Source organism: Vespa mandarinia, chromosome 24 (genome assembly GCF_050613455.1).
Source record: "Vespa mandarinia isolate Hongniang chromosome 24, ASM5061345v1, whole genome shotgun sequence".
In the NCBI taxonomy this organism is placed as follows: domain Eukaryota; kingdom Metazoa; phylum Arthropoda; class Insecta; order Hymenoptera; family Vespidae; genus Vespa; species Vespa mandarinia.
In genome coordinates this window covers 550001-562500 of record NC_140833.1, presented here as the reverse complement: position 1 = coordinate 562500, position 12500 = coordinate 550001, and the positions used below count along the sequence as shown (strand labels likewise).

The 12500-nt window shown below is 37.8% G+C and overlaps 2 protein-coding genes across 4 annotated transcripts in view; one reads left to right on the top strand and one right to left on the bottom strand.

Moving 5' to 3' along the window:
- LOC118442740 (uncharacterized) overlaps nt 1-12500 on the top strand; it is a 275147-nt gene that overhangs the window by 4576 nt on the left and 258071 nt on the right. The gene's annotated exons all lie outside the window — the stretch shown is intronic.
- Nucleotides 1-12500, bottom strand: part of LOC146872249 (uncharacterized) — an 82974-nt gene that overhangs the window by 1016 nt on the left and 69458 nt on the right. The window lies entirely within an intron of this gene.

Here is a 12500-nt window from a genome sequence, read left to right as displayed (position 1 = left end):
CCCTTTTCTTTTTTCGAGATGAAATTTTTTTTAATCAACGCCATAGGAAATAAAAAAAATATACGCGCAATGTTTGTTATATTATATTGTATTAATGATAGAAAAGTGATCGTTCGTCAATAATATTTATAGAATTTTACTCGAAGATATTTATTTCATGAACGCCATTTTCGATCGGATAAACTTTCGAAATGGGATTATCGTTTTTTATTGTTAATAGTTAATAGTTAAAATCGAATTATATCCTTGGAAAAATTAATAAATCGATCGTACGACAGAAAGGATTTTAATATTCGTTTGCGATATGATTACGAGGAAAGAACATGGTTAAATACGTATGTATTTTAGAGAGAGTAAGAGAGAGAAAGAGAGAGAAAAGAAAGAAAGAAAAGTCGAACGTATGTAGACTGGGGTGGGAGGGAAGAGGGGGGTGGGGTATCTTTAAAGTGAGCTATTAGCTTGGTAACGGAGACGCTAAAATGATGTTCTCTGTTCTGTCGTTCGGTGCTATTGCAAAAAGCGATACGTTTGAATCGAAATGATCCATTGTACCGATTCTATGCGAGGGAGTTACGTAGAGCAAGCATGGTTTCGATGTAAATGCCTCTGGTGGTCGACTACGTACTTTGTAATTTCGCTATGGCGAATACCAATATCGGGGTTCGAGCAACGAAATTTTCGCCGTTACGATTTCATCCTTTATCCTTGCTACCGTGATGTCGAGTAATCGTCAAAGAGAGAGGGAGGACAGAGAGAGAGAGAGAGAGAGAGAGAGAGAGAGAGAAAGAAAGAAAAAAATAGAGAGAAAGAGAGAGAGAGAACCTTTTCTACGTGATATGAACAACTCGAGGAAATTGCAATGGAACACTATTAACGTTCGAGAGAGAGAGAGAGGGGGGGAGAGAGAGAGAGAGATTCAGTATGGTTACGCTAAATATTATTACACAGACCGCATTGCATCGGTTATAATAAGTTGGAATATTAAAAGGAATTCAACGTGGACCATTTGAGAATTTTTCATAACAAGGGTTGTTTCTTTTATATCAATTATTCCAAGTGTCGTACTAAGCAAACACGCGTTATAAGCGTTAGAAAAGAAAAAAAACACCTTGCTTACTACCAACGTTCTTTCATTTTTCAAGGTCATAAGTAATGAATACCGTCAGTTTATTTCACCCTCGTTTCTTCTCGTATTCCAACGAAATATAATGCGTCGGTGGATACGTAAATCGTCCGCGACACGCGTATATATTTACAAGGGAAGGGATGGAGGAGGGTGAGGATGGGAGCATACGAAAAAGTCGCAGAACGCATGTGACTCGTGGGACGAAAGAACGCATTAAGGGGTAGCTACCCCCTTCTTTCCTTCTCTTTCTTTCTCTCTCTCTCTCTTTCTATGTTTCATCACAGTCGTGATTTCGTGTTCATGAAGATTTCTAAAAAAAAAAAAAAAAAAAAAGAGAAAAAAAGAAAAAGAGGAAAGAGAGAAAAGGGATAGGAGAACGGGGGTGATAAAAAAAATAGAGAAGAATAATAATTGCCGTTGGTCAATTTTTGTTGGTGTAAAGAGTAGGGTGGATCAATTTGGTGACAGTTTACCACTGGCTGGAGACTCTAATTTTACGGTTGCAATTTAACACGTTACACACATTATCGGTCCCAAACCGACGGACTGCGGAAAGTTGCGATAAACATATGTGGAAATTCACGCGGCGTTCATGCTTGCGGACATGAAAACGAGAGAGCAAATGAAAGAGAGAAAGGGAGAGAGAGAGAAAGAGAGAGAGAGAGAGAGAGAAAAAGAGAAAGAGAGAGAGAGAGAGAGAATCAGAATATCTACATAGGTTCATCGTTATACATGAGCGAGCGAGAGAAAGAGAGAAAATCGAAAACCCAGAGGAATTTCAAGCTGCGCGAAAAATAGGACTCCAGAGTCCTCTTAGCATGTCCAACTTACGAGCGCCGTTACCGATACATTCCGCATAACGACGAATCCACGAGGAAAATCTTTCGATCGAGAGAGTCCCCCTCCCCCCTCCCCTCCCTTATGTAAGATCGTCGACAATTTTTTTTTATTATTATTATTATTATTATTTTTTTTTTTATTAACATGGTCGAGTATTCTCCTCTTCGATCAATTCGATCGTATTATTCAAACAAAATGATATTTCTTCCATCGATTCGTCGTATTTGTTATATGTAAGATTTTATAATTTTTTGAAGATTTTTTTTGAAAGAAAAAAAAAAAAAAAAAAAGAAAAAAGAAACAAAAAGAAGAGAAGAAAAAAAAATTGAAAATTGTCAAGGTATTAGGATAATTTTTTATATCGACCTTATCTATCGATTCTTTTATACGCCGAACGAAATATCTTATCGGTCGTAAGGGTTAGCGTGTAACATCCGTTAATTAAAATAGTACGCATAGATACTATCGTTGGAGTTTAATTGGAGGTCGAAGGAATATTGATTCTAAATAATAAATTTGCCGTGGAACGTGAAATGCTCTCAACCAGGTTGTTATACGGTAGAAAGAGAAAAAGCCTCGATTCTCCCGTGTAACGAACTATTGGGAATTATTAGCGTGATTTAATAATGAATCCGTCGAAATTGTACGTTCGTGAAAATCACTGAATTATAAAATTATCGAACGACACGTATAGCTAACTACGATGAAGCCTATGTGCTTCTCACAATCAGTATGAAAGAGAAATTATTCAAAAACAAAAAGGGAAAGAGAGAGTGAGAGAGAGAGAGAGAGAGAGAGAGAGAGAGAGAGTGTATGTGTATGATGTATTCTAGTAAACTACACGTTTTAATCGACGTTATACGCGTATGGAAAATATGAAAAAAGAACAAAAAAAATACGAAAGTAGCAGGAAAGTGCAGATATATATATATATAATATATATAATATATATTATATATATATATAATCGAACTGAAAAATACTTGAAAATAGTTGAATTATACTCATGTTTTCGCGGAGATACGTGATACGAGTAGAGTCAATAAACCGATTATAGGGTAGATCCACAGTAGAGCACGTCAAGGATGCATCTGTGATGATTTTTTTTTCCTTTTTTTTTTTTTTATGGCCACTGAAACAAACGATAGTAAATAACCAGGGGCGGTTTTTTTTTTTTTTTCATTTTTTATATCAACTCTTTTTTTTCTCTCCTTTATTAATCGCTCGAAAATGCGAGATATGGCGGTGGGAAGCGAGGAATTTTGTATATATGATTTGTAAGTGATATAAATATGAATAATATAAACGCGATGCTTTTCTGTGGAGGGGAGAGGTGAAGGGTAGCGGGACGAGGGAGGGGTACTGCTTGATATCATTGCGACGCGAAAGCACGCATGTATCATGAAAACGATGCCGCTGTATTTTTATTATTCGACGAAGTAATTCATGGAAACGCGAATAATACAAACCGTATAGGCACCGGTGCGGCAATAAATTCTTCCTACGCTTTACAACGTAGCGAAAACATCGACGTTGTTTCGAACCGTAGAGGTGCGCATATTTTTCCTCTGGGAGAGTAGAGAATCCACGTCTTGAAATTTTCTTGGCACTTTGTAATAGCCGAGGATTAATCTTCACGTTCTTTAAAAGGAATTTATTACTGACGGTTGATAACGTACGGTTGGATGGGGGTGGGGGTTGAGGTCGCACGGTTTCATCTGTCGAATTTTAATAGACAATAGTCTTTTACGTTTATCTTCATTAATTAAAATGAATAAATTTACAGAAATTGTAATCAATACTTTTTCTCTCTCTCTCTCTCTCTCTCTCTCTCTCTCTCTCTCTCTCGTTTTCTCTTTAAATTTGCCTCGTAAAAAATGTTACCGTTTACTTCGGACTCGTTAAAAGTAAACAACGTTGAGATTTTCTCTTCTTTCACAGGAAAAGGTGCCTTTCCTTTTGCTTACTTACAGTTTAAACGGTACGTATTCACGGGCCGTACGGATTCACGACGATCAACTAGAGTCGATTCTACGTCGCGATCGTTGAGAAAGCTGGCTAGCTAGCTAGCTAGCTAGTAAGCAAGCAAGCAAGCTAGCAAGCAAGCAAGCAAGCTAGCAAGCAAGTAAGCAAGCACAGGGTGTAAGTTAAAGCCATGCTGGAACGAGGGTGGGAACGTCACAGGGAGGAACTTGTATGGAAGGGGAAAGAGGGAAAAGAGGTGGCTTCGCCCGATTTTACGCAATGCATTTTAATCGCAAGTTTAACGTTACGACGGGACTCTTGGACGGAGAAGGGTCGTTTCGAGAATCGACTTCATACTGTCGTTCCACAGCCAAGAGAGAAAGAAAGAGAGAGAATGAGAGAGAGAGAGAGAGAGACAGAGAGAGAGAGAGAGAGAGAGAGAGAGAGAGAGAGAAGAAAAGGTTTATTCGACGACCGATGTGCTTCAACCACCGTACGATTCTCGCCCTCTCGATTCAGGGTCAGGACTCTTTTTCTTCAGCACCATATTTTTTTTCCCCCTTTTTTCTTTTTTTTCTTTTTTCTTTTTTCTTTTTTCTTCTTTTCTTTTTTTTTCTTTTCTTTTTTTTTTAACTCACTTTTTGCGTTGTCGGACCTTCGAATACGTTCGACTTTATGCTAATTACGATCGAACGGGAAATCTTTTCGGGTCGATAAACCCGAAATAAATTCTGTCGAGAGGTGCGATTATCGATCTTTCTTTCTCTCTCTCTCTCTCTCTCTCTGTTTCTCTCTTTTTCTTTCTTTTATCTCTAGGCTATTTTCCATTATTTCTTCTTCTTTCATACCACGAATTCAGGACGAGTTTCTTCTATTCGGCGTTGGCAAAGTTTCAACTCGAACGCGTTCGAACGCGCACGACGACTATTTTGAGAATTTTCCTAGTTATGAAAATCCTCAAGGAGAAACAATTTTGTTATTTCCTACGATACGTTATCGATTTGATTTGCCCCAAGTTAAGGGATTTACTTTAGTTTCTAGGACGCTCGATAAAAAAGGACTAACATCTTACATCTTTCGGAGTTAGCCACGTACATATATGTAACATAGGTCGTCCGCGCCTTTTCTCACTTCTCTTTTTCCACATTGTCGCGAGATCTCCATTCGCTCCTCATAATTAAAGTCTCCCGACATGGAGTATTTTCTATTAACATTCCTGGCTAACTCGGCATACTCAAAATGAACGAAAGCCATTGCGGTATGTTGCACGTGCTGGCATGGCACACTTCTGGGCAACGGGAATGTCACGAGTCGGATCTATCTCACCCTCTCTAACCCCTTTTACTTCTCTTATCGTCCACTACATTCTCGAATGGAATACCTAATCTTCTCTAGCGATAACTCTTAAAGTTTTGTCTTCGAGTATTCGCTTATATCTAAACTCTAAGGAAAAATTAAATTATTTCTTCTTTTTCTTTACTTTCTCACGTGTCTCTTGGTTTTAACTGCGAGCCGCGTAAAAAAGGGAAAAAAAGAAAAACCACGCAATGACGTTCGTTATCATGATATCGATCGTAGCACGTATGAATTTAAAACGGTGTCACGAATGGAATAATTAAGAGCTTGGGTCGTCAAACAAAATGCTACGTTGCTAAATCCATTCTTGCCACAAATGTTCGCGTCACAACTGGCCAAATTTGCGAATAAGCAGGGTCTTGCATTTGTCTCCGATATGAACATTAGTAATATCGGTAAAATGATTTGCGGGTAACTTTGACCGAACGTTAAGGATGTGTCATTTCTTGTGTTAAGGATCAAATTTAACACACGTCATGTTATTCTTAACTTGGTAACTTGTAAATTTAGAAGCATACGCAATCCAGAGATTCATGAGTAAAAGTTTAACCTTTTCTTTCCGCACCAAAGTTTCTTTTGAAGATGGCACTGGTAAAGAGAAAGACAGACAGACAGACAGACAGATAGAGAGAGAGAGAGAGAGAGAGAGTAGTAACTTACTAAGTTCGTGGCTGTTAACACGTACACGTTACCAGTGCCTATGCATCGTGATAGAGCGAAAAAGAAAGTTTATTTCGAGCGCTATCGAAGAAACGGGAGACTAACGTGGCGACCATAATCGCGCGGACGTGCGATCTTAAATACTTTTCAAGTCGTGCCGACGGTGCGAGTAATCGTCCGCGGAAATTAGATATTCCAGGACGATGAAACGGAAGATCTGAGTTTCTCGCGGATAGGATCCCCTATCTCTTAACCGGTCTTGGCGATGAGAATGGCATGGCCTGGATAGAAGGTAACTATTCAAGAGAAGTAGAGATGTGTGATATTTGCGTTAAGTAAAACTCCGCTTTTTATAGGGAAACTATAGGGAAAGCATGTAGGTAAGTGGTATAACTATAATCCAGGATGATCTAGCTTAATTTAAAGTCCGTTCGAACTTTTCCACCAGTAGCAATAGCATCAGCAACACCAGTACCTCTACCACCATCAACATCACACAACCACCACTTGCTGCCGTTGCTTACCGAAGTGGATTGGTTATTATCAAATTCGTTTTGAATAAACGAAATAATGAATTCAATGGCCGAGAAGCTGAATAAATTTTCCAATGTGCTACGGCACCCCGCTATTATTTATATACTATTTGCATTGGGCTTTGTTGGCTCGATTATTATTTATTTACATGAGAGAATAATTATATCAAAGGCTTCGGTTATCGCGATCGTTTCTCCGAACACCTCCCCCTCAAACCCCATCCCCAAACCCATCCCCATCCGCCACCTCATTTTATATATATATGTTTTGACGGTAGAAAGCTATGAGTTCGTAAAATGGTACACTGTTCCGCGATGGTTAATAAACTCGAGATGATCTATGTTCTTGGAATCTCCCATAGCTCTTCGATTCTCTCGAATCGAACTTCTCTCTCTCTCTCTCTCTCTTTCTCTCTCCTCCCCCCACCCGCCCGCCCTCAAAGTCACGATTACAAAGGATCTTATGGACGAGGAAGACGATTAATCTTTACCGGAGAGTCGCGTTTACGTAACAATAGATATATTATCTCGGAGAGAGTAGTCGGTACGCTCGAAACGATCTCAGGAAGTCTATTATACTTCTGCCAGGGTTGCCTCCCTCGCTAATTAATCACACGGTAGAATGATTAAAAACTGGTTAACATGGGCCAGGATGGGGAGGGGAGAGGAGGGGTGGAGGGGAGCGGCAGCGGCGATGGCAAGTGGGTAACATTCGAGTGCTGCTTCCTCGGCTATCATCCGTGAAAGAAGAACGAACGTTCAGGGAGAGTTCGCAACGAGGAGAGTTCGCAACAAAGCCCTTTGTATAGTGTACGATGTGTTGTATCATGCTAGTAGGGATCGTACGTAAGAGTCCGAGTACTAATCGTTCGAGTCGTAATGCGAGCTATGGATAATGCTCGATCGGATACGCTAAGATATAGCCTTCGTTGTCTTCTAACCTGTCAGGAGGATCCCTTCTGATTACTTTCGACGAGTTTCAATGCGAAAAAAGAAAATAGAAGCAAGGAGAAATAAAGAATGATTACTTTGTCCTGAACAATTAGTATTTGCCGTTAGGATATATGTAGAAATATAGAGATGAGGGAGGAAACAACGCGTTATCTTTCATATTGGTTAATCATTAATTCGATTGTTTCTTCTTTGATTTGATTTTATTAACGTATCGTTATTCTATCATGTATATATATATATATATATATATATATATATATATATATATTTATTTATTTATATATTTATAACGTATCATCATTTTATTTTTTTATTTTATTATTATATATACTTAGCACATCCGATGGAGCATTATCCATAGTATGGGATCAAATTTATGCTACGTATTATTGAGATTAAATGGATGAAAACTGTTTATAATAAACTTATGCCCGAGAATCCTTTTAAAGATATTTATGATTTATATCTATTCGTCGAAATAGCAATTGTCGAATTTTCTTTTTTTTTCTCTTTTTCCTTTCTTTCTTTTTTTTTTTTTTTTTCTTAAGTTTATATAAACTTTTTTCATGTATCATTTGGCCTCAATAATACGTAATATAAGTTTATACTTTTTTGGACACCCTGTATATATGTATAGATTGTTTTTATGGTGATATGTCATGCTATACGTTGTTTTCACGCTGATTTATTATACAAACACACACACACATATACATACACACACACATATATATATATATATATATATATATATATATTGTTGTTGTTGTTTTCACACTGATTTATTTATATTTCGCATAATTCCGATTGATCGTATTATCCGTCGGCTAATTCGAATTTACGCAGGCGATTAATTGCGTTTTAACGTTTCGTTTGAAGTTAATATAAAAGGCATATATAAAGTTTAATTGAATTTTCTTTTTACCGTGACGTTTCATTCTTTTTTGTTTTCGTTAATGACATCTATCTTCGTTTGCCATTGTTTTATTTAATTTCGATTTCACGCCGAACAGGGATTTTAAACGGCGGAAGAACTTTTTGCGTAACATGCACATTTCCCACTTGGATACCTACCTTTCGTTCCTGTCGACGTAAATTCGATTCGTCGTTGAAAACGAGCTTGGCTCTTTTGGTAAGTGCCTCTCTTCTCGACGCGTTCAGTGATACGAACGGCGCGTAAGGAGACACCGCTTGAAAATGGCGAGACCGTGATCGCGCGTCTCGATTATCTGCCTCGAAGGCTTTGCGGAATAGTGGACCGAGATTCCATCTAAACAAATCGTTTTAAAAACCAACCAACCTAACCAACTTACCTACCTGCATACCTACTTGTCACTCTTTCGATTATCACTTAACAGGTCGTTTTTCAAAGCCTCCCGACGGATTTCTATCTTCTTTTCATCGAAATTTAACGTCAACTGAACTTTCCGTCGACTTTTTTCCTTATTTCTATATATATATTCTATATATATATATATATAAAAGAAAAAGAAAAGAAAAAATACCACACATTCATTTTATTTAACATTAAGGATAATTTTTCTTGGCAAGATGAGAAATGGCATGAAAAATAATAATTTTCAAGATATTTTCGATATATTTTTTTTTCTTTTTTTTTTTTTTTCTCTCTCTCTTTCTTTACCCCTTTATCGCGCGTGAGACCTACGTTGCAAAAGTATTTTTCTTCCTTTCTTTTTTCTTTTCTTTTTTCTTTTCTTTTTATTTTTAAGAACAAAAACGACTCGCGACAAAAACTTGATGCAACGAGGGTCATTCCTTTAACGAGTCGTCGTTAAAGAGCGGTGAAACGTCGTTAAGCCGTCGTTTGAAAATTTATTAAGGACATCGTTGTGAACACATTTACACCTTTTTTTTTTCCATTACTTAGGATTCGATTGGAAGAAAGCAAAGATGATTTTTTCATTTTCAGTGTCGCTCGTCTTGGGGGGAAAAGCGATGGCATGATAAAGATCTTTTGAAAAACGTGAACGTACGAATAAGTAGAAGTGCATTCGCGCTTTAAAGAGGATTTGCGAACTGAAATGAAAGTTCCTACGGATAGTTTCTTAAGGATTTTCTCACTGATAGATCTTTCGCGGGTTGATAAAAGTTTTAGATCTTGGATGATCGGCGATTCCTAAAATTTCTCGAATGTAGAAAATCTTTTTCGGGATACCCCTACTAGCGACGCTAGTGGCACCCCCCCCCCGGCCCCTGTGTCGAAATCAATTAAAAAAAGAAAAAAAGAAAAACAAGAGAAAAAAAAAAGAGACGACAATCGTTATTGGGTTCGCGAAAAGTTTCCTTTCGAAATCGCTTTTAAACTGGCGTGCCAAGTGCACACCGGGGCCACGATTATTAATCTTCTTCTTCTTTTGCGTTATGCCAGGCCGTGGAACTAACTTATTTTTTTTCCCTCCCCTTTCTTTCTTTCTTTTTTTCTTTTTTCTTCTTTTTTTTTTCTTTTTTTTCCTTTCTTCTTTTTTTTTTTTTTTTTTTTTCTTTCCATAGCCATGCATGCAATCGGCCGGACGTGTCCAATAGGAAGAATCTTCTACCACGGATTTACCTTGATTTCTTTTTCAAAGCTCGACGAAGACGAGCTCATTTCGAACGAATGTCCTAGACAGTTGGAAATTGGACAATGTGTCCCTCTTGGTCTAGACGGATCTTCCCAACGTTATATTTCAACCCAATCTTTCTTAAGATCTCGACACATCTCGTTAAAATATCCGATCGTTTGTTTCACTAGACGGAACGAAATCAGTATGTTGCATCAAAAGAATCAGAAAAATCATTTGAAATTTTTTCGATTGACTTTAATTTCTATTAAAAAATGGACAAAATTTTTCATCTCTTTAATTTCTTCATTACTTTTGACGGCTAAATGCTCTTAATAAATATCCACTTGCAATATCGTAGGCACTTAAAAGGTACTTAAAAAAAATTGATATTATGTTACTGTAAGCGTCTATAATTGCATAATCTACTTTAATACTTTATTAAATTATGAAATACATTGTGGAAAAAGAGCTTAAAGTTATTGTCAAATTTCTAGTATGTATGGTAATGTATACAAAATACGAATAAATAAATAATATTGATATAACGTTAATGGAACTTAATATTTTATAATTCTTATCAAAATAATTATTTAGAAATGCACGGATAAGGAAAACAAGTTTAATTGTTTTTTGATGTAAGTCGCGACATAATTATTAAACGGCTTAATATGACACGGCTAGTTTCACGATATAATATCGTACGTACGATTTCGTCGTAATGATCCATTGTAAGTAAACGTTATTGTTTACGTTGTTGTATACGTTGTTGTTACGTTGATTTGTCGTAAGAGATAATTGTCGGTAGAACCGATACAAACGGGGTTCTATATCCTTTGGAAAAAGGAAATTTTCTTTAGGGTGAGGGATGTTTTGTCGCACAAACTGAGTAAAACCGAGTAAAAAAGGAAGGACAAGAAGAGGCGTGCAAGTTACACCGCAGACGATGATTCGGTACACACTCGCGCCCGACCGCCCGAAGCCCGCCCGTTCGCCCGCTCGCCCGCTCGCCCACGTACCTTTGCGATTCAATTTTCATGGTGTTTACACTAAGCAAGTCACTACCGATAATGACTTGAACAAGTTTCTTGCACAATTTTCTTGCGCCAGGAAAGCCAACTTCGAGGGTAAATGCAGCCTGTGTGACGTAAAGAAGCTAACGCACGCGAAAACTTCCTAGTAGTTGCAGTTTTAGCGAGTGCGAACGACTTTCCTTACCTACGGACGTTCATAGAAGTTCGCACAAACACATTTTTGTTCCCGCGAGATTATAACTTAGGAGTTTTCGTCTCTCCCCGTCTGCGCTTAGGGCCCTTCTCTCGTTCTTTCGTTTATTTAATTGGACGTTTTAGAGGGGGAAAAAAAAAAGAAAAAAGAAAGAAAGAAAGAAAGAAAAAACGCGAGAGAACAAACGATCGACGGAAATATACGATGGGGAAAAATGAAGTAGTACCTGGTACAACTACGTACGAGACCTATATACGATCTTTTCAAGGATAAATTAGAATGAAAGAAAAGTTCTCGGGGAAAAGATTGAGGGGAAAGGAAATGGTTCTATTGTTGCACGTCAGTAACTTGATTATTAATATTCCATTGTCGTTATAACAACGTAACGCATGCATTAAAGATCACATTGATCCTCCCTATTTCTGCATATTTATGAAGTCAACGACGTTATCGATTTATGAGCTCGTACGAGTCCTTCCCCATCCCTTCTCCCTCTCCCTCCCCCACCCCCGTACCTATCCATGTAGCCTCATACATAGTATAGCATTTGTTGCTTCGTTAATGATCCTGAATGGCAAAATGAAAAAAGAAAAGTCAAAAAGGAAAAGATTGAAAACTCGAGTTCGATTAAAAATGTAATACAATCAGCGTGTCCTCTAGAGGTAACCGATCAATTTTTTATGCAAATTTTTTCGATTCAATTGCTTTTCAAATGATTAAGTTGAATATTGCTATGTAAGGACAGAAAGAGAGAGATAGAGAGAGAGAGAGAGAGAGAGAGTAGTAGCGAGAAGGTACGAGGAGTAGAGAATATAATTAGAACGAGAACGGTCGAGATAAATATGCTACGAAAAATCTATTCCCGCGTAAATATCGCTTCGTGTTACTCATCCATGAGTAGGAGGCGGTGGAGGTGGAGGTGGAGGTTGAGACTATCCCAACGACGATAAATCAGTGCCATCGTGGTCTTGTACTGACGTCGAATCGGCACACCGGGAACGATGTTTACGATGACAGATTGCCTGCAAAATTATCTACAAGACGAAGAAAGGCACGAGTGACGGACTAAGAGAGAACGAGAGAGACAAAGAGACAGAAAGAAAGAGAGAGACAGAGAGAGAGAGAGAGAGAGAGAGAGTCGTATGAATCTATCTCGAGAAAATAGAAAGAAATGGCGAGATATAGAGAGGGACAAAACAAGGGAATAAAACGTATGCATGTATATAAGCGTTGCTGTTTGTTTAAATGGCCTTGAGATATCGAAAGGAGGAAATAATC